Raw genomic sequence first — 23751 nt, forward strand, 5'->3', positions numbered from 1 at the left:
GTTGGGCTGTCATATACCATAAAAGCTTTCATACTCACTTTCCAAGAAGGTCAGACAGGCAGATCAGCACAGTTTCAGCCCACTTGAGAGCAGCTGGTTACCAGTCACAGTTCTGCCCTCATGGTCTTCTCAGCCAAGAGGCCTCCTCAGGCCACAGTGGCCAATCTGTCCACTTATAATCAGGATTTGACTGCCCCTAGAAGTAAGCAAGTCACTGAAGTGTTGCAAAGAAAGTAAATGACGCTTCAGTACAACTTCCAGGGAAAAGGAATGATATCATTGCAGGATGCAAACAGTGAGGAAAACTCTTTCTCAGCAGCACAGAGATGGGGAACTACGTGCCCCCAAGGCGAAGGACTGCACTTCTGGCAAATTCACTTGGCTTAAAACGTGCTGCAAACTGCCATTCCAGAACTGACATATTCCATCTTTCGTGATTCTTTGTGATGTTTTGCTGGCTACCTCATCTTAGTAGTGCATTATTTTCCTGCCAGCAAGTGAGATTGAAGGTAAACTTTGATCACTGAGAACTGCTATCCCAGACAAGCTTTAAAGCAACACAGACCTCAACGTAAGCTTCTATTGCAAACTGAACATAGTACCCTCCAGAGGTAAAAAAAGGTCTACAGGAAGCATTCAGTATCTGCTTTTTAAAATTAACAAATATTAAGTTTGATTACAATGTTTGTGAAGATTTTTTTTTTTTTTTTTGAGGAGACTGCATGGTTCCCTACCTTTCAAGCAATCAGACTCTGCCACTATAGAGGAAAACCCCTACAGACTGCTAACCATGATCTCTTAGCCTTATGACATAGAGCAGAGCAGAACATCAGAGTAGTGCACAGTTTCTGTTTTTCCATAAACACAGTTGAATAGTTTTATTACAAAATGTCAAATGAAGCTCCATTGGGACCTATGTGCTTTTAAATGACAGAATTTCCTTTGCAAGTAGCTTTAGAATAGTCAGCCTTCCAGTGTTTAGAAATGACAATGCTTTTGCCTGTTTTTTCACTATCCAAGAGATGCTCTCTTTGATCGTTAGGAGGACTGCTGTTCATTACTGGTCAGTGTTACCTTTTGGGTCGCTGATCTTTTTTTGGTCCTTTTGGCATAAGAATCAATTCATTTCCCTAAACACGCAGCACGGCAGACAGGTATTACGGAAACTGTTTAGAAAAATAATGCCAACCTTTACATATTTCCCTAAGCAAATATTTATTTAACTTCCTAAAGATTTAGAAATAATCATTATAAGTTTCTTTAGAGACGCTATTTCTATTTCCATTTTAAACCACTTTATTAATCCACCATTTAAGATACATTAAGCTGAAGTGTCATAAAATATTGTCTGTGTAGATGCAAATGTATTTTTTGAAAAATTGCCAAATAGCACTCTGATTTATAATGCAGATATAACAAATTAAAAGAGGAAGTTAGTAGTTTTTATTTTTTTTTTCATGCTTCAGTAATAACAAAACTTGTTTTATTATGAAAACTAAAAAAACTCAAGTATTTAGTCCAGGCTACAGTGCAGTTTTTGCTTTCATTTTTCACACTCATTATATGCACAGAAGAGATCTGTTTATAATATTTTCAAACAAATTCAAATTAATATATGTTCTACAAATTCCAATAGCATTCTATCTAAATGAATAAATATATATATTTTTTCTCTAAGTTGTGCTCACAGAATTACAAACCTAGTAGGAAATCTACTCCAGTATCCAAGTTAGCATTTCTCTTCCAACATTCTCTAGGATACCAACAGTCAGTACAACAGAACTAAAAGGCTATTATTTCCTTATTTCTCAGAAAGCATTCTATTATAAAACACTGAATACGCTGTAACTACACTAAATCTGAAGGATTCAAATAATAGAGAAGCATGAAGGAAAGGAAGACAACGTATTCCTATCGTTGGCCCAAGAAGGCGGCCGATTACAATATAGCATATTCATTGTATGGGTCCAGTGGGTGGCCACAAAGATGATAAAGGTCCTGGAGTATCTCCCATATGAAGAAAGACTGAGTAGCCTGAGTAACCTGGGGAACAGAGGGCCGAGGAGTGAGGGATCTGATTAATGTTTATAGACATCTTAAAGGGAGTGGAAGGCAAATGGATGAGGCCAGGCTCTTCTCAGTGATGCATAGCAATAAGACAAAGAGCAATGGCCTAAAACTTGTACATAGGAAGAATTCTATACAAACATGTGGAAGAACTTATTTACAGCAAGGATGACCAAGCACTGGAATAGGCTGCCCAGAGTGATTGTGGCATCTCCTTCAATGGAGATATTCAAGACCTATCTGGTTGTCTACCTTTGTGATCTACTGTAGAGTACCTGCTGTAGCAGGGGGGGCTGAACTCAATGATCTCTCGAGGTTTCTTCCAGCTCCTGCAATTCTGTGATTCTGTAATATCCATAGATCTGCTCAGCTCAAGGAAACAGAAAAGCAACGTAGAAATAAAACATTTTCCAAGAGTGTTTCAAGTTTACAGAAGCCAGTGATAAATGGTAGCAAGAAAAGTCTCCAAAACTACTGGAAGAGCTTCTGCTGGTCATACTAACAAGGAGCTAATTTAAAATGTGAGAACAGCACACAAGTAATTTATCCAGGATCTTTTACTCAACACCATAAGGAATAGGAATACGGAGCACTCTGTCAGAAGATGTATTAGGTCCAGCAAGGAATTTGTTAATATTTTAAATCAAAATCCACAGTTTCAAGAATTGCTATCTTTGGCATCTAGTAAAGTCATGAATATCATGAAGTTCAAAACTTCACTGAAAGATCATTTAATAAAATCATAGCAAGAAAATCCATTATGTGATTTAAAAAGAGCTAAGCACTTCTGCTGGAAGCCCATGATAAATAGAAAGGTATCAAACTAGAAACTAGTCTACTGAGATAGCCAACATAAAAATATAATAGCTCAAGTATCTGTTAATCCTCATCTTTCTCAAAGATAACACGAGGCACCTTTCAATTTTTGTGATGAGTTCAAGACAGGGACTGCAAACAACAAACCCAGTCTTCTAACACTTTCCCTGCTCGGTGAAAAATGCCTAATGAAAAACTGAAAACCACAAGCTTTTATTCATGCACTCCTCTAGTAACTGGAGATAAAGATGAGCAGTTCTTTGTGTTTTCATCCTACCACATGGAGTACCGTCCCTGAAAGAGTTTTATCACCTAGGATGTTTTCTTCAAACAGCTCCAATACTTTTGTATCATTCTGAATCTGAATTTTCCTACTCAAGCAGTGATTCTGAAAATAAAGCTTAACCAAGACCACAAAAGGAGAGAAGGAAAGCACGCCTAAAAATCTTAATACTTTAATCAAGCAGTATTTTCTGTTCTTCAAAATTAAAGCAAGAAAAAGAAGCCCAAACTCTCTATGAGTAGTAAGTGCTTTAAAGCAAAAAACTAAAAAAAAAAAAATGCTAAGACCTAATATTTGATTGGAAAAAACAACGAAGTTGTTGTTAATGTTGAAAGTGCTTAATCCACCTCATAATAATATTGAGGCAAAACTACAGCTATGAAAGCCAGAGGGAAAGTTAAACCGATTACATTCGGTGCAAACACTCAGTGGGTGACCCAAAGCCTGCAAAGCTTAAAGATGCTATGCATGCAGTATGAGCTAAAAAATAAAAATTAAAATGAAAGCAAACAACTTCCTTTTCTAACGTTGAGGCTACATACACCTTTGCTACATGAAAAGATCAGCTAAACTTTACTAGACTTGTGTTCATTCCATGCAGTTGTTCTGGATGGTCTAGTCTTGAGTATGTGTCAGTATGCAGCACAGTAAAATGGAGACATTGCTCATCTGTCAGTTTAATATTCTTTTCTGAAGTGTTCAACGCAGGTGTCAAGAACCCTATCTGCATCTCTAGTAAGTTCTTAATTGAAAACTGCTGGAATAGCTGCCCATAAAACAGGACATCACATCCCACAGAAGCAGACAGAACTTCACTGAAATGGTTGCACATACCTTTTGCACAGTGGTTATAGAAATGATGCTTCAGTAATTATACATTTACTCACACAAATCCTAACAGAAACATCTGCATGTGTCACAAAGTAACCAGATGAAATAGATACAATCCTAAAGCCCTGATCCTACAAAGTACTCCATGTTGTCCCTACAAGTATTCTATTGCTTCTCAGGGATTCCTTAAAAATGTCTTCATGGTTCAAAAGACCTTTCCTACTATTCCAGGAGTCTTTCCAACACTCCCACTGTCTCTACATTTCTGTAGAAAAATGCCCTCCATACTTCTTTTCCAGTGGTGTGGAATCTACAACAATTAGCAGTTTTTACATGTCTTTGCTCTGCCTCATTTTTTCCTCCCTTGGCAGTTGCTGTTCATAAAGTAGATACCTGTCAAATGTTTAAATCAGTTACTCAAAAATAAATTAACTGCTATTTTTAATGGGCATTCATTAGAGGAAAAAAAGAATCATTGCTTTTTAATGTTTCATTTGGTGTGCAAAGCCAGAGTATTTTAATAAATAATTCATATTACCAGAATACAAAATTTATTGGACTAATACTTTTGGAAACACAAATGAATACAATGAGGTAGGATGCACACACATACACTGTATTCAGCTGTATTATGTTTTCAGATTACCATTATTACAATATTCCCTATAATCTCTGGTCTACAAAAGCTTCTGGCTACAGCAGGATAGAAAAGAGGTTTCTTGGTAGTGTATCAGTAAGACAGATAAGGAAAATCAGAAGAGAACATAGTACATCCTCCTAACTCTATCATTTGGTCAGTTATGCAAATACAAGCAACACCTAAAAGTAGACATATAAAAACAATCATCTGCAGTTCTGATTCTTTTTAATTTACCCTGAAAAAAAAAATCTAGGCTCCATGGATACAGAACTGCGGGAGTGGGTCTATATTAGGTATATATGTATATATATGCAAGCAAAACCCACAAGGTTTTTACAGCTACAGTTCCAAAGCACTGTCCAACAGAGAAAGCTGAAATAGAGGCAATCCACAAATATCCTTAGAACAAGGAAGGATGTTCTCAACCCACAAAATACATAAGTATTTCAATAGCATTTAAATATCATGGTGATAAACATGTTATTTGTGGCAGTAGAAGTTCCCAGGTACCACCTGAATTCCAACATTAGGCAACAAAATTAGTTGGGCCCAGAGGCAGAGCAAGCATACAGAAAAGAGCAACAGCGAACACAGACCTGGAAACAGGCTCACCCACAGAATATGGCACTATGAAATCCCTGAGATGCTGTACAGTTGCCAAGCACATGCACTCTCCCTCCCTATCCCCCAAAGTACAAATTGAACCAGTAGAATCATTCCTGGTATCATTTAGCCAATGACCTTAGTGAGAAGAAGTTTAAGCCACTGTTGAAAATGTGCATTTTCTACAGAAACTCTATATAAAGTAAATTAAATTAGAAAAGAAGGAAGAAAATTTGTAAAAGAGAAGAAGAAAAAAAAAAAGGCAAATGCTTCTTTCATCTGTTCCTGTCTTCCTTATTATTTCAGTGTTGGATGTGGAAGAGTAAATAAATCTCATTTTATATCTGTGACACAATTCCCAGCTGTGGTTTCCTCAAGTCCTTCCAAAGCAGCTTTTTGGCAACTTAAAATGATTTGGCACCGTCATAGTCACAGAAAATATATTTTATTCCTGAAAGGATTATTCAAAGTTTAACTGGCTGTAAGAGCACCACATCCGCTCTGACTCTCTGAAATCAAATCCTGGGAGAACCGATTCTCTGCTGCCTGTTGTGTACCCTCACACACGTTACGGAAATTTCCTCCAGTATTCTCAATTTGGGAACTGTCAGATTTCTTCCTTTTCTCCCATCCTACAGAGCAATTATTTCAGTGACAGAGAACTGGAAACCAAAGCATGTCCAAGTCACTTGATATAATGACGGCAAAAGTATAGGATTTCTGCAATGGCTGCGGAGCATGGGCTGCACGCTGCCAGCAGTCATTAGTGCAGTGCTGGGTACCGTGGCAGTTTTCACAACTGGGACACTTGTTTGTGGGAACTGTACTGAATCTCCATTTATAAGATTCACTTAGGCTGTTCAACAACCGTAACACAGCTCTGAGTCTGCATCCTCCAGCACTGAGTTTGAACCACCACTATGGGGCAAAACACATTAAAAATTCTCAAACAGGCTTTCTACTGAGACAGTAACATAAAAGTGATCAATTTCAGTAATACCTCAATAAGTACAATTTATTTTTATAGTCTTTCTCTAGTATTTCCCATGCATTTAACAGCTGAAGAAAGAAATCCTCCCTGCCATCCCGAATTTCCCATCACAACACCTGCTATCTCTCAGAGCTCACCCAGGACCCCAAACAAGCCATCTTCAGTGGGCCTCAAACTGCTTTGCAATTTTGTGTTTTGTGTTGTTTTTCAGCATGCCAGGCACATCCCAAGCAGTCAAACCCACAACCAGATGGTCAATACACAGGGGGAGACACCCACAGACTTGAAAAACAAACAAACAAACAAAGGCATAAATCAGAGTTACCACTATTTAGTGTCTGGTTGTGTCTCAGCGTTTAGGCCAAACCCTTAAAAAAAGCATAGGAAACCATTCTCAACCTAGATTTTATTTCTGCCAACAGGTTTGGTGGGGGGAAATAAATCTTAAAAGCATTTCCTCCCCTCCTGCTCCACCAATGCATTATTCATAAAAGCTAGGGATTTTTTTTTTTTTTATTACCTGGGGATTTCATTTTTATTATGTTCAAAGGATTGTTTCAGTGAGCATTCACTCCCCTGCAGGCAAGTATGCAGGTTTTCTTCCACACTACAGTATAAATTACAGTGAATATCTGAATAACACCGGCAAAACCTCAACAAAATCAAATAGCCAAAAACATTAGGGACAAATTGCCCTTGCACAATTTATTCCATTGTTTGGTGGAACTCCACAGAGAATCTGGTGCCCTTGGTATATTGGATCTAAATTTATTTATTCTTACCATCACAGGGAAAGTCCATAAACTATTCTTTTGTATAAGTTGTTTCTACATTAAAAAATCTTCTATCAGGCTAAACAAAAGGTTATTTTTCCATAACTCCTGAACAGAATGCTTTCTATGAAGAGATGAAGAGCTTTAAGATATATGTAGATATTCTCATAAATCTCATTAGTGACGACAAGGTATAACCCCAGTTTAAAAGAGAGAGAGAAAAAAAACAACACAATGCTTTTTATTCTCACCAGAACATATTTCTGATGCTACCGTTGTTTGCTGTAATCACATTTCCAGTTTGAATCACAATACTCCAGTAATCTATCTTGTTCTGAATAGCCAAAATATTTATTTTTATTTGACCTCCTACTAGGTGCATTCATGGGAAAACAAATGGATTCTACTTGGGGCATGTCCATTTTGTGCCTGGATCCCAGAAACCTGAAACCAGGCCAGCATTCTTCTGATTGAATAAAGCCGAGTTGTCTGGGTTAAATCTGTTGTCAATATGCTTTGCTTATACAGTGAAATAGTTTCTTGTTAAGCAAGACGGAGATTTACTGTAGGCAAGATATGGACTTCAAATGTATCAGCATGCAGGGGAAGGACAAATGCATTAACTCTTCAAGAAACACCAGATAAAAGTACTGTACACCTTAGCAGGGAGCTTTTTCTATGAATAATCATGGTCTCGAGTCAACTGACTTTGCCTACTTAAGCTATCTCTCACATCAGAATCCAATTATAGCAAAGCTTACAGAAAACAGGTTTGGCACACTTTAATATTTTGGTATTGATCTAATTTAGCTCTGGTTTCAATTACAAAAGGGAGCATTTTATCCAGAGATAGACTTTGTTTGTTGGACTTTAAATTGCTTTTTTCCTTATTGTCTCTGATCTCACTATCTGGGTATTTTTGCCACGCTTACTGCTGCAGTTTTAGAGGTTTCACCCATTTTACTGAGAGCTTCTTTACAGGAAAATTCAAACCCAGCTTCTCTAAGTAAAAAAGATTGAACTCAATACATGTAAAAACCAAGCTGGGGTTTCTGTAGCAACCACTCCACAGTGATGCAACTCGATTTGACATCAAAGAACAAATGTATCAAGTCATCCTGACAACTGAAATATTTGCTGTAAGAGGAATGCATACATACATCTGGAACAAAGAAGGATTATCCTAAGTAAAATGAGCATTTTATTTAGTAATATATGTATACTGTATCATCCTACTTGAGGCATCTTTTCTCCCATCAACATGCATAACTGCCACAAAAATTAGCTGAAGTTATCCACAGAAACTGAGAGGAGAATAGACCTCTATTTAGTTTTCAGATGTTCAGAAGAATTATCTCATTTTCCATTTAATGACATACAGAAGATATATGGAAGCAATTTTCTTTCTTCCTGCTGAATTTGGCTTTAAAGTCTACAGCTTTCCTTCGTAGATTCATTGAGGGGAATGTCATCTCTGCAACCCAAAATAGTTGCATATATTTATAAACTATGAAATTACCTCTGGTTAACAATATGCATCTTTCCGCTACAAAACCTAAAAGCCTGACAACAGGAAGAACGTGCAGCACTGTGTTCTGCCCAAATACAAATCGTATATGTTGATAACCTGGAATTTTTGCTGAATTAAAGGGGGATTATGAAATCATAGCAGTGATTAGAATCATACACTGCTGCAGGCAGATAGCTAGAGTGTTGAAATTTCTAAAAAGGAAGCTGTCAAATAGTGGGAAGCGATTTGCAATGATCCATAGCTCTGTGAATAAAATCAAACTCTGTGCTCTGTTGAGCTCCAAAAGTGATAAAGTTTGAATTCAGAGTTTATAGGTCCAAAAAACAAGCCCATTTCATGGACTGCCGCAACTTCTAGAAAAACTTCACAGAGGTTAAGGAACATTACAAACTCACTGCAACTGAAACACGGTTGCTAGCGTTTCTTCAATTACCATAAAGGCATTGACACTCAGGGGAACTGTCCTTTAAAACTCCTCTTCGGTACTGCTAGATATGAGATACCTGTTTGGAGCAGTTCTGCCCCAAACAGAAACGTGCAGTGCATCCTCCTCCAATCTGATCAGCAACAAGAACAATGGAGTTTTTCTGCATGAGGTAGCACATACCCACCACTCATCTCTGATACGGAAGAAGAAAAACGCACCTGCAGACTGCAGCTTGTGCTAAGGGACTATTCGTTGACTTCTTTACTTCCAGGTAAAATTTCAAGTTCCTACTCTGCCAGAATAATGTTGAAACACAAAATAGTATAAATCACTTGCTAGCATTAAAGAGAAGAAGCAATCAACATACACTTTTAAGACCCTGCAAAAAACGCAAAGGACTTGCCCAAATTATTTACACGAAAGGGATCAGCTGAATTTGAGTATACATTGAGTATATGCTGGTTTTTACTTTAACAATCTCTAGCATTTAGTTTTTTAATTCCAAAGTTTTGAATCCCCAGAATAGAAGTTAATCCACCTTGGATAGCTTGGGACTCATGAAGGGACCTCTGCAACTACTTGGCTATGACAAAGAAGAGGCTGTGGGCAGATGTTCGCTTTGGACTTCAAATCACTCCTAGAATTTTTTTAACAAGCAGTATCTACTCACACCAGCAAATCCCATGGTTATCCCTCCAAGTGGAAATGTATTTGCTCACCTGAATGCATAATTAATGTATCTTCTGGCCACAATATGCCAAAGGTATTATCATCAGCTACAGTGGAAATATGAATTCTGTCCTGTATAACCACTGAACCTGCCCATAAGGCTATAGTCTTCCCACTACCAATACAAATGTCTGTAACAAGATGTCAGGTGAGCACTAGCTCAAAAGAATAAGATTATGCTAATCACAATAGTCACTTCTGCGCAACCCACTTCTAACAGGATTCTGATGAGAGGCACGACTTAACTATTCAAAGTTACACTTTTAGCATTCATGCCTGCTGAACTAAGAATCACCTTTAAATTTGATCACTAAAGAGTTTGAGTTACAACAACAGTGAATGTGCCATATCAGCATGTGCAAGGCTTCACCTAGCAGACAGTTTTTTTCCCCAAAGCAAGAAACCAGGCAATAGCTACAAACATGCTACAGCCAAGGTTTGCATCTCCATTTTTCACTTCTATGTAGCAGCCCAGGCAGCTGCTCCTCTCCTAGTCTGTCTGGGCTGTACTCAGCTAAGGAGAGCACCTCATCCTTCAGCATGTGTAGCAGCGTAGAACTCCTCTGCAGCCTGTCCCACCATCAGAACATATAGAAGCATGTTTGTAATGGCTCACCATGTCAGATCGTCATGGAAACTTAGGTCAGAACTATCTCATTTGCTGAAGTCCAGAATAAAAACTTAACTGAATGCCCCAACAGCATTCACCTCAACAGATTCACGTGTTAAAACACAATCCATCTTGCTCACCTGAGGCTCTGAAATGCATGAACTCTTCCACCTATGGTATTGATTTTCTTTCTGAAGTTTGTTTATTTTAAAGGCACGGGTCTAGACAAGGCTCAAATGACCTGGAAAAGCAATAAACGTAAGGTCACCATAATATAAAATGTTCTTTAGAGCAAAGACACCAAAACATTTAGTTGCTGGTTGAACAAGCTTTACACAAATGATCACAAAGCTCTCTGGTCCTCTATCCCCACAATCCTGCCACCGATTATCCCCTTAACTAGCTATAGTTCTGAGTGCCAGCACCTTAGTCACCACAATCAGTGCTAAGCTAAAAAATGGAGGGCTGACTTGTTCAGAGAGAACTCCTTTGTTCAGTTAGAGAATCTGCAGGCATGACCACCAAAGGAAACGTTTGGGCTACACTGCACTAGATGAAAACTGCCATGCTCCCAGCTTCTCTATCTTTAAGGAGAGAAAGCTACACATCATCTCCTGCCCCTAGAAGCGTTCATGTGAACAGGCCAACGCTCCCAAGAGCCAGAAACAAAAACACCCTGTGGCCTGGTTTAATTCCTGGACCACAGTTGGTCATCCCAGATGTGAAACATCAGCCTCATAGATGCTGTCATCAGTCCAGGATTTGCTGACCTCACTTTCCATTAACTCAGTCAGCACAAGGCTAGCCAGGTGCTTTCTCTACATCGAGATTTGTCCTGTCACAGCTACAACAAAGACTACACTCCAGCAGTGAATCAGGGCATTAACAACCCTAACCATGACCTTGACAGATTTGTTCCAATTCAGGTAAGGATGTCAAGCTGCTGTCCTTCACTTGGTGGTGTTTTAGCACTTCAGCAAGTGCTGAATAGTAAGAGCCAGGATTCTATGAAGTCCCTGGCAGCCTCGGAGCTCCCTTTAGGTATGACGTGGCATTCTCAGCACCTGGCTGGCCCCAGTACAAATGGTGCAGTGGTACATGTACAAGGAGGGAGAGGCTTGTCAAGATTCCCTTGCATTCGTGTTTATTGCTGCCATACCTCAAGTAATGCAAACGCCATAAATTGAGCATTTCTGTCCTTACTAGTTTACGTTCCATATGATTTCCTTCTCATAGCTGACATCTTCAGTAGCCTGAGGCCTGCTTTTTGCACAGACTTTATACTCACATAACTAACTGTGTAAGGTGAATGGCTGTTTTATTTTAAACTAACCCATTCAACACAGCTTCTTAGATAAATCCCACTATGAAGGTGCCCCATAGTGCTACATGTACTCCTCCTCCCACAGAGGAAAACCACACCATCATCTTCACAGCACTGCAGCTTTCACCCAGGCTATCAGCTCACTTTAAAAGAAACAGCTTTGATAAGGCATCGATAAATCCTTTTAAATTGCATACCCATAACCCCCACCCCCAAATATGCCTGTGACATTTCCTTTAGTTTGCCAGGAGAAATCCTGTTGTGCCTTGAGGGGTGGGAGAAACAGCTTTCAAAAGGCAGCTCTCACAGAGCCTGCAGCGCTGTACGGGGCAGAGCAGCCCCAGCACCACCTGGGCCACGCAGGGCCCTCGGGGCCTGGGCACACGCTGGCTGGAGGCTCACACGCCACCGGAACGGGAAGGCACTCATTGCACTCAATTGTTTTCCTGAATGCCTTTATGAACAACAGCAAAAGGAAATATTACAGCCTGGACGGCAGCCAGGGGCCTGCTCAGTGCAGTGGCGCGGGGCTTGGAGCAGCCAAGGCAAACACGCTCCCAGCACCGCTGCTATTTTTGCCTGTGTTTCAAATTAACCGCTGCCTTTCACACGGGGCTCTCCGGCCCCTGCTTCCAGACTAGGGAGACACAGCCCTTTTGTTTCTAACGCGTCCAGTTACCTTCAGCAAGCACTGCAGCGCGCCTTGGTACTCACTGCCTCACCATGGGTCAGTGCTGGGCCCAGCCGCCCCTCTGCACAGCTGGGTGCCAGCAGCATGCTGCTGCAGTGGGCACATATGGCCCTGCCTCACGGCCGCCAGGGCAGGGCATGGCAGGGCAGACAGAGAAGCTCTGCAGCCTTCAGAGCTATGGCAGTGTTTCCTGCCAGGATACGTATTGCTTCATTTTGAGTAACAGCCCCTCTGCAGCCTGGCAGGCAGAAAAATAAAAGCAGTTTTCTGCTGCACACATGCAGCTGGGATGGCGGTGGGGCTGCGGGGTGTGGGAGGGTGCATCCCTGGGAACATTAAGCTGTGACCAGTGCAGGGCCTGAGAAGCCACTGCGAGCCCATCAATAGACAGGGTCTGGTCCTGGCAAAGCCTGGCTGCCAGCCTGGCCTCCCACTGCGTCCTCCGGCTCCAAGTGGCAGGAGAAGAGTTTGAGGGAGAGTCAGAAGTCCCAGTATCGCCTGAGCTGCCCTCGGCCCTGCTCCCAGTGAGCTCTCTGTGAAGGGCAAGGCCCCAAGGGGCACCTTGCTCTTCAGTCATGCCCTGGTCACTGGCTGGCTGGCTGCCTGCAGGGCAATGCTGCTCTGGGATTTCTCCTTTCGAGATGGGCGTGGTGGGAGCACATGTGAAAACGCTTAACTGCAGCTATTTGGTCACAGGAATTTACATGCTCAGCTGCTGAATGAAGCAGGAGACTGTGTAGTTAACTGGAGATGTTTAATAGATTTGTAGCAATGGGTGGTGGGGCTTTTAAGTGCAGCAATCTGTTTAGCTCCAGACTGAGAAACATGCAGCAAGTTCATATTGCTAAACCCATTAACTTCAGAGCAAGGACACTGGGGTGAAATCTGGCACAAGGCTTACTTCACACTCAAAGCCAATCATCAGTGAGACTGGAGCAGCACACGGGACCACAGCTAACACAGTGCCAGGAGGCCACCATCTTCCAAGTTTCACAGGCAAAGTTTGAGAAATAGCATTTTACAAGTGTTATAACTTTAAAGAAATTTTCCGGCTTTACTAAGCAACATGTTTTGAGTTTGCAAGAGGCCTGGGCACAGAATGCTCTTTAAAATATGGGGGATTCAAAATAAGAGAATAAATACTGCTGACTCAGCATTCTGTTCCCAGGTAGAAACACAGACAGTCCACTGGTAGGTGGACTGGGACTCAGCACACCTGGAAATGATTCTCAGATGCGCCTCTTATCTGCTGGGCAGCCTCAGGATATCACTATCTTCCCATATAAAATGGCACTCAAAATCTATCAATGAGAAGTGCTGCACAGGAACCAGTCTCTTTCACTGTCTTCCCACAGTGCTGACATGCAATCCTATGTCACAGTTGGCATTTCTGTCACAGCTTGCTTACAGTCCTAATCCCACAAAGAGATCTCCATGGAAATGGTTTCTATTAGAGCAGTTCTCTTTGCAACACAAGTCCAAAAGAGATGTATGAATCCAGAAGCATACTTCTACCTGGATTTGTTATAGAGTGCTTGGATTTTTATTTTTTTTTTAACAAATGAAAAACCTCAAGACCGAGAGAGCATTGCAATTTCAGGCTTATTCTTTGACATGGACATTATCGCTTACATTTCTGAAATCCCATTCACAACTACAAGAGTAGAAATAAATAATAATGGTACACAATAACTAGAGCTATCTGTTCAGGCAAAGGAGAGTACCAGTCAGATTCAGTTTCTGTAGACTACCAGAATTTCTATGTCATTGAGAACAGTATCACAGTATCCATTATGGCTGTAACATGTTTTCTTGGCTCTCAGGTAAACATTTCAAAGAAAACAAAATAAGTGAGTATTTGTTCAATCCTGCCATGTGTTATATACTAGGGGGCACTTATCTTCAAGTCAACCCTTACTTGAAGACAGTGAATCAATATGCCTTATACCATAGGCCTACATTTTGAAGTCTTTTTACTTAACAGAGCTTTATCATGAGACTAGGATCAGTTTAACATTGGAATCTCCCAGGATACATATAAATGATGTATCTATTTGAAGGCTTGGAATCCTATCCAGCTTTGGACAGGCCACAGGACATATACCTTGCTTTAAGGTTTCTAAAATGCCCATTGCCATGCTCTCTGAATAGAATCACAGAGTGCCAGGGTTGGAAGGGACCTCAAGGCCCTGCCACATGCAGGGGCATCAATCTCCACATACTGAGCTTCAAGAAGATCTCAGAAAAAAAAACTAAGAATCACATCTATCTAAACCAGATATATCAAATCCTCCTCCATCTCTACTGCAGAATATTCTACTTCTGGAGTAGAATAATCAAACTTTTGTGACAAAAACCTTTTTCTCTTATGAAACTGTAACAAATCTTTCATAGGTTTAGAAAGTACAGATTTGGCCAAGGTACAAAAGTGACCAAAAGAGCAATGGGAAGCTGTGTATACAAATGTTATAGATCATTTTATCTATTTGCACTAAGTTATTCACATGGAAATAACTGGTACTTACAAACCAGATCATTTGATGATTATTTTTTTTTTCCTTTCTGTTTGCAAGTTGCCCACATGTTGCAAAATTCTATAATGTATCATGGAAGATGGAAACAACAAAAATCCAAAACAAATGCCAAAAAACATGTCTTCAGCTGCACATCCATCACTGTAAGAGACAACAGGTGCAGTCACATTGTGTTAGTAAGTTAAAAAAGCCTTTAATTCAAAAACAAACTTCAGGCTCATGACTCACAGAACACTAATTGCAAAAAGTATTTTCACTGGCAACGTTCCGAATCACAATTATTGGTTTTATAAATGTCTGTCCTGTTGGAATTTGAAAGAAGCAAGCACAAAGAAGGCCACACAGTACAGAGGTAGAAATGTGTTCAGTTTACAGATTTGGCACTGTAGAGGAGATTTACAAAGAATATAGTTACACACGTGGAACTTCTGAGATCTACAGCTCCAAAGCTGACCATGGCACCAAACTCAAGGAATCCACCTTCCAGAACACATCCCCAAGATGAGCTGCCCCCACGATGAGCACCTAAAGTCTCCTGGTGCAGGCAGGTTGTATCAGTAGCCTTAGATCTGAGACTCCAAGGGACACTGAGCTCACTTTTCCAAAATAGCCATGTGCCAGGTGCAAGATTATATTCTTTAGCAAAGCTGCAGCAATTCAGCAAAAATGCATGCAATTCCAAACATTTCAGCCTCAACAGATCTCTGTTTGTACAATTTGGCGTCATTGGAACATTTCCAGACAACACTTCTTTCAACTCTATTCATCTCAGATCTCTGGGTGGCACTACACCTCTGACACACGTGTACACGAGATAGGGAGCACACTGGAATGTAGTTACAGCCCAAAACTTCAGCAGTGTGAATGGTGGAGACTAACAATTAGATCAGACCTGGATTTGGTCACAGCGTTCGAGAGATCCCAGCTGACACATTATACTGGGAAATTCTAATAGGCAGAGGCAGATAGAAGGGAAGGAGAAGATGGAAGTAGCAGACTCCCTAGTAAATTCATCAGGAGTAAAGCCATGAAAAATTCACTGAAGCCACCCGTGTTTGTGCCATATTTGGAGATGCTGGAAATAAGATATGAAAAAGGCAAAGATACAAGGAGTTAATGATTTATTTGGGGGGTAGTTAATTATAAATAAATAACAGGCAAAGGGCATCGTGGATCAGCAGAGCAGCTCTATCAAAAAAAAAAAAAAAAAAAAAGATGAGAATCATTCCACCACAGATTAAGAAAAATTGAAAAGACTGAGCATCATTGTTCAATCCCAAGTCAACAACACACTTCATGCCTGCACTCAACTACGAGACTGAAAAAGAGGTGGTAAAACAGATTGTTTTCTGCTTGTACATCCCAATAGCGGAGCAAAATGTGATCTTTACTCAGATAAGAGCATAAGCTTTAATTCTACACATCATTATAGAATGCGGTGCAATAGAAGAAAATGCACATAGTTTATTCTGAAGCCACAGTCTGGATAAGCTTGACAAGAGTAAAACATGACAAAAGAAAGTAATTTTGAAAGATCACAAGATAACCCTCCCTCTTCTTTACTAGAAAGATAGAAGGCCACATGTTACACTGCAAATAGTATTCATTTAATACAAAGTTTGTTGTTAGTCCACAAACACACTGAACATCACAGAGAAACAATTTATTTGGCTTGCCAAAACTGGTAGCAAGGAACTGAAGAAAGGAGATTGACTTCTCAAGCAGTTGGTTTATTTTTGTCATTGCAGGAAGAGAAGTATTGCCCAAATCAGGAACATTTCCTGGTATGGCACAGGGACTTTGATAGTCAGCTGGTAATACATTTACCAGCTATCTAGTTTTCCCAGAAGTGTCTTGACCATAAGTGACTCATCTGCGTCCAAGGAGGATGACTAATCGTTCTGATTTGTTATGCTGTGGCCCGCTAGCCATTTCAGCTCTGTTTACTTTGGTGCCAGGATAATATTTTATGCACAGAAAATTAGGTTCTGTGTAAGAATAGTTATTTAAACTGTATTCAAAAGTAAGAATTTGTCACCAAGCATCCACAAAATGATACTCTAGGCAACATTTGGAAAAACACTAAAACTTTAAAGGGCATGCAGAGTTACAAGACAAACTAATAGGCTAATTAAGCCTGAAGTTAGTTGATAAATGCAGGCATCTTCCAATGAAATTGCAAAATCCTGAGGATTGTATGTAACCTACAAAAATCCCACATTATTATTATTATTTATTTATTTTTTTACAAGGAAGCAATGGAGCACTGTGTTAAGGGAAAGAGTCTCAATTCTATCAAATTAATAGCTCTTGATGTTGAATGTACTAGAAACCACGTTGTAGGATCCAGCAAAAGTAAAATCTTGAAAGAGATAGCTCATAGTTTGGAGAGCTTTTATCTGGGCCAAAACTTTTTTTTTTTTTAATGAAGGTCTACTAAAAAAAAAAACCCACATATACTTGGAATGGGCATCACTGCCCATACATTGTTTTCTTATGATACTATTATCTCCTGCAAATAGCAGTTAAGGAAAGTGTTCAGTTCACGAGCTTAACTTAGACTAAGCATGGGAGTCAGGAAAGTACAGCACAGTTGAAAAGAGCATTTTCCAGAAGCAATCTGAAATAAAATTAGTAGGGTAGATGGTGATAGGACAGAGGGGAATGGTTTTAAACTAAAGGAGGAGAGATTTAGATTAAATGCTAGGGGAATTTATTATTATTATTATTATTCTTTTTTACTACGAGAGTGGTGTGGTGCTGGAACAGGCTTGCCCAGAGAAGCTGTGGATGCCCCATCCCTGGAGGTGGTTAAGGTCAAGTTGGATGAAGCCTTGGGCAATCTCATATAGCAACTAGCAACTCCACCTGTGGCAGGGGATTTTGGAACTTCATGATCCTTGAGGACCCTTCCAACTTTAGCCATTCTATGATTGCACGATTCCATGAAAATCCATAGGCTCAGGTGTAACAGCATTATCTCACCAACTACAATAGTTCAGCTATTCCTAATCTTCTTAAGATCTTAAAACCACTCAGGCAACTTTCTTTCTCCATCTCAACCCACAATAATAGTCTGTGGGACAAGTAAACACACTGATTACATATCCACACTAGAGTGCCATATTTCCAGATTTTCTTCCCCTGATTTTTTTCTAAAATGGAAAGCAGAAAAAAGATTTTCTTGGTCTGGAACTCCTCTATTGCCTAGTCTCAATACGTGTACTAGTTGTTACTCTGAATTAGCTCTGAGCCTAGGGCAGAAAAATAAGTGTACTCCTCTCCGCCCCCTATCCACCAGGATGAGAAGGATTGGAAAGGGACAGGGGAGAGCTTTGAGTCTCTGGTGCAATTGGAAGATGAGGGGGAAGCAGGGATAGAGAGGTCTCTGGAGCAGAAAAATTTGGAGATCAACTTGGCTCTTTTAACAGTTAGGGAGTGGGCACATATGCAGAAGAATTTCCAGCCAAGACTTTTCACATATCACTGTGAAGCCCCTTCACACATCAGGTCTGACTTTTTCCAGCATTGTGTGAGAAACATGGCAGTTGAAAGCCTCAGTACCTGTCCTGTGCTCTCAGCAACACCCACTCTCAATCTCAGGCCAACACTTGTGTAACTGAGCAAAACTTTGCATGGGCTTCCATGGAAGCTGCACAAAACAGTACTGAATATGACACTTTCCCAGAGTCAGGCTCTGAAAAGTTATCACAGAACTAACACACAATTGAAACATTACAGCCATGAAAATAAGCACGTTAATAAAAAGATGAGATTCTTGAGAACAGGCATCACTTCTCAGGGGAGAAGCACAACCCCATCCAATAGCAAACAACTTCCAACTGGTGAGAGGTGTGCAAACACCATACAGGCTTTCTAACAGTGATTACTGTGGGTAGCCACTACTGGGCTAGTACTGTGGGGTTAACTCTGCTTACCGCAGGACTAACTCCTCCGCTCCCTATGAACACATCAGTCCAAAGTTCTCTCGAAACCATCTGAGTATGCTGTTCTCTGAATTTCTCCTCGAGAAGAAAAAGAACATCTGGGGATAAAAATTTTACTTAAAAAAAAAAAAACAAAACACAAGAAGAAGAATAAAGAGTAATAGCACTGAATCCTTATCCTAACCTCAAGCCAAAGATTTTTATTTTCACATATCTCTTTGAGGTCTGCAAGGAATTTCTTACCCCCCCTCCCCCCTTCCCCTTTCAGAAAGTGCCTCTGCACTTCCTGGCTCTTACTGACAGCTACTAACATACTTCTAGAAAGGTTTTCTTGCTCATCCTACCTTATTTCGGGTCAAAATAGCAGCAAGAACTTTCAAACCCAACAAACTCAGAATAAGAATATTTTTCTCACATTCATCAACAATTCCTGTTGTTCATGCAATCAAACTTCATACATAATGCTTATTGATATTTGCATAGCAAAAAAAGAAACAAAAAAAGATTTTTCTTGGCAGATTTTTTTTTTTATGGTTTATAAATGAATATCTAAAGAGAAAAGCAAATTGCTTATTTAAATAACATGCCCAAAATTTATAATTACACTCATCTCTAAGGGAACTGAATCACTTAGAATGTCTTTCATGTGAAAAAAACCTACTGATGCAAACAAATGTTTGCCAGCTGTGCATTAGAAACAGTCCTTTTATTACACTGAACTTTGTATTATTAGTAATGTTTCTAGTATACAACTTCAGGCTCTGATATAAAATATTTTGTATTTTCTTAAATCACTCTCATGAAATGGCCTGTTCAAGTGGATCTGTCATTGTGGTTTCCTGGATTTCTTCAGCCTTGTTTAAAAGCTTGTAAATTCCCATGGCTGATAGTAAGCTAAGGAAGGAAATAAAAAACAGTAAATACCGCTTCAATGGTGTAAGCCTTTTTCTGCTCTTTTTTGGCTGAGAGTACTTTCTAGGAGATTATCATCAACTTTTACACAAACATCAAAACAGTTCCAGATGGGAATCCATCTGTATGTCCATTTAGCACCTTCAATTAAACTCCCTTCCATCAAATCAGTCTTTCCTAAAGATGTTTACTGGTAGACTAATGTTTGGCCAAAGTAAGTGGGTCAGGGCAGCCAGTATATTTTACAGGAGTACTTGATATCAATACAATAAACAGATGAAGCAACACAAAGGAAAATTAATATTATTTTACTCCCTACACCCTCAGGGCAGAATGTGTGAAAGAAATAAGAAAGTAAACCAGGTGAATTGTATCTATGTGCAGTAAATATTCTGAATATTAAAATCTACTACTTTTTAATTAGTTTGGTTTTATCATTGATGTTTTAAGCTCTGAATAGTAGATACATCTAGAATATTTTTACAGCATGTGGGAAGTGACTGCACATTTGGAGTACCAGAGAGCTGAATTAATCTCATGTTATATTCTTTGCTTTCAGAGAATATACAAAAATTGCTTGTGCTACTATTTCCATTGCCACAAAGGAGAACACAATGCTGTCCAACACATTGACGGAGAGCACAAAATGCACAATCAAGTTCAGTTCTACTTTTCTTATAGCACCTAACTGTCTCATATGCTGTATACAATTCTGTGACTTCTGGAAAACATGAACAACAGTGTAAAGATCATGCCCTCTGAACAGAAGATCCCAGTTTTTGCTGCAGTCATTCCAAGAGAAGACGTAAGAAGAAATTCTGACTAGTCTAATGCTGCCAGAAGATTATTGACACTGAGTTGACCGACTAACAGCATGCAGAGCTGATGAAGAGATTTAAATGGTGCATTCTGATGAGGGGTTCAAAAGTCAAATGTCATAACCCAAAATAATTGTGTATACCGGAAATTCAAAACTATTTCACTGAGGGTCAGAATAATGAACTCATGAAATCAGTTGCCAAGTAAGAGGATGGAAACAAGTACTGCAGTCTAAGCGGCTTGGAGACATCTTGGCACTTTTATGGAGAGAGAAGGGATTAAAGGATATAATGACAAAACAGAAAACTAGAGGTTTAAGATAAACTTAAGGGGGTACGAGCCTATAAGGTCAAGTGGATTTTCCTCCACAGGCATTTCTTTTATGTCATTCTACCCCAAGACATCATGTCAAGCTGAATAAACAACCACTAAATCTTAGATGAGGAATAGACTTCTATGGGATAGGAACGGGTATGAAGAAGCACTATCTTTTCCTCTGCTCTATAACAAAAGTAACTGCTAACAAAGAAAGAAGAATGGACTTCTTCATCTTTACAGAATGCCACGCATTTTACTAACTCAATCTAACGTAGCACGCAAGGTCTTATAACATCAGCCTCTTCCCATAACCTTATCTTCTCCTCTGATCCTGCCAAAATATCACAACTAACCAGATAATAAACAAAAAAGTAAAATGAGAATTTCAGAACACAACACAGCTAACCAGCGCCCACCTTGCTGGCAACACAACTTTTTAAAGACAAGTAGTATTTCTAAACTACCAAAGACCTATGTAAGTATTAACATGGGCATGCTGTTTGCAATTGGAGGAAGCACATGGAGTTAATGGATCATTGTTTTAAGTGATGAAGCAGTAACAAAGGCACTATTTTAGACATTTTTATTCTGTAGGCTTTTTGGAAGAAAACCTGTTAAGAGTTCGCATCAGATAAAATAATTTCAGTGAGAAGCTGCATGTCTAAATATAAAAAAAAAAACTGTAAAACAAGATGCATTTTCAACTTAACATGTTAGGTATTAACGCAGGACTCTAGTAAAAGTTCCATTTGACTGTTTATAGAATTAAATTAATTCTTCTACATTTTAGCTGCTTTCCTCTGTCTCTTCCATGAGTTGACACAAGCTAAAGCAGCTGGAGCACATAAAGAATTCTCCAACCAGCTTTGTACTGATCTGTCCCCAGGACATGTGCGATACTCAAAAATTCTGTAACACTATCTCACTGCATTGTGCTGTGCCCTAGTTTGTTGAGTTGGGCAGAAGTAAGATCAAAGAAGGACAGTAGCTAGATTACATCAGAAGTAACACCATAGAATGATGACTACAATGATAAAGCTACCAGAGAATTTTATTTTTCTCACCAGTGTATGCCAAAGCAGATCTTCCAGAGACATCCACCTGAGGATGCACCTAGCCATATCTTGCACTCATCCATTTCTGTTCCAAAAAGTGTCAGGGGGATTCCTTTGATGATACTCTATGAAACACAGCTGTGTCTCAGCTGACTCAGTAAACACTCAACTCAGCTATCTCCAGATCTTGCTTGCTGACAGCCTTCCTCACAGGCAGAGGAACTAAATGGATTTTGTACTTTTCAAGTGCTGAGAAAAGTCCCTGAGCATGCTCAATTTGTAGCAGCATCCTGTCAGGCCAGGCAGGCAAGTATTCTTTGGACAGTGCAGGAGCTTGAGTGGGAGCTGATTCAGATCAGGAATGAGACAAAGCAAGAGAGCATGGAGCAAACTTGCACTCAGGCTAGGGAATTCGTTCAGAGATAAAAAAATTTTGATAATTTTCTGAATTACAGGAGGCATAAATGGAGCAAAGCTTCAAACACTGAGCATTGTCATCATTTTACCAGAGGTCCAGCTGTTTTACAAAAGGCATGAAGATCGTCTTACACTTTTTGCATAGAAACCAGCTTTGTTCAGACCCTAGGATATGGCACTAAAGAACATTCTTCTGACTGTCCACAGAGACAACTCTGAAACAGCATTTTCCCCAAACCCCTCAGCTTTCAGTTACCACTAAAAAAATGTCAAAAATCTTTGCAGATTGCCTTATTAGAACACTTCCTTAAAACATCTCTGAGCTGCCCTTGAATTTCTGCTAATCTGCATTTGTTTCTATGTTTCCAGTGTTAGTCTCACACCCTCTGTCTCCTCTGAATCCCTCCAAATTTACCTGCATTGCAAGTAATAAACCCAATATCTTGGGATTGATGAAAGGGTAATTTAAGCAATTATCTTTTACCTCATGTAACCTTACGATATAAAACCATTTTATCAAATTTGAATTTTGTTTTCTTAAGCTTAATTTGGCTTCTAATTTAATCTGCAATTATTAACTTTCAGTATTGTGAAATCTTAGGGCAAAAAGCCTCCCTCCTAACTGAAAAGAACAATTAACAGCTTGGTATTCAGGTACAAGTTACACATGTGTTTATAACACTTTGTACTCTGAGAAACACTTTCGACAGGCAGAAAACCAGCTGTTGATAAATACTTCATAAAAGCAGACTGAACACAGAGCTTACCTGCTAGAAATCTACAGTCCCAATTCTACAAAAATTTATACAGACGACCCCCAGTAGGGATTCAACAACATGAAGAAGGCAAAGTAAGATTTTAGTCTCTTTCCTCCCCTCCTTCCATTACTGTACTAGGTACAGCACAGTGGTCAGAGACTTCACATATCCCACAGATGTCTGACAGCTCTATGGCCAGCATAAGCACAACCCTTGCAGGAGCACACTTCATAGCTCCATGCTCACCTTCATGCTCGCAGCCTGCCCAGCAGCCAGGCTATGCGGCATTTCTGGAGCCAGGACAGCCATGCAGGCAGCACCTGCACAGGTCTCAACTCAGCACCTGCAAACAGAACTGGGGACTTCTGAACGTTTGATGTCTTACTGCTGCATAGACTCCCTCCTACCCAGTTTTCTTTGCCATTATGTGCTAAGGCTTTCTGTGCCCTGTAGGAGTCTGCCTTTAGTGAAACAACAAACAAGAGCATTTGTCCACATACAGGATTGGTGTCAGACAAAACAAGTTCCTATCCTCTCTGATTCTTTCCATATCATTGCTGTGTTAAAAAGACTTGTAACAAAAGATTTCAAGCTCATTATTCAATAACGGGTGTCATTCAGATTTCAAATTCAATCTGGCTCTGTTAATTACATGTCAGCGATTTATTTTTTTTC

General features: G+C 39.8%; 1 long non-coding RNA gene across 1 annotated transcript in view; it reads right to left on the reverse strand.

Moving 5' to 3' along the window:
* Nucleotides 1-23751, reverse strand: part of LOC104912564 (uncharacterized) — a 228954-nt gene that overhangs the window by 171409 nt on the left and 33794 nt on the right. Inside the window, exon 8 of the long non-coding RNA XR_014885408.1 lies at nt 10442-10542. This is a non-coding gene — a long non-coding RNA (uncharacterized LOC104912564). The remainder of the gene's footprint in view (nt 1-10441; nt 10543-23751) is intronic.

The sequence above is a fragment of the Meleagris gallopavo genome, chromosome 11, assembly GCF_905368555.1.
Source record: "Meleagris gallopavo chromosome 11, MGAL_WU_HG_1.1, whole genome shotgun sequence".
In the NCBI taxonomy this organism is placed as follows: domain Eukaryota; kingdom Metazoa; phylum Chordata; class Aves; order Galliformes; family Phasianidae; genus Meleagris; species Meleagris gallopavo.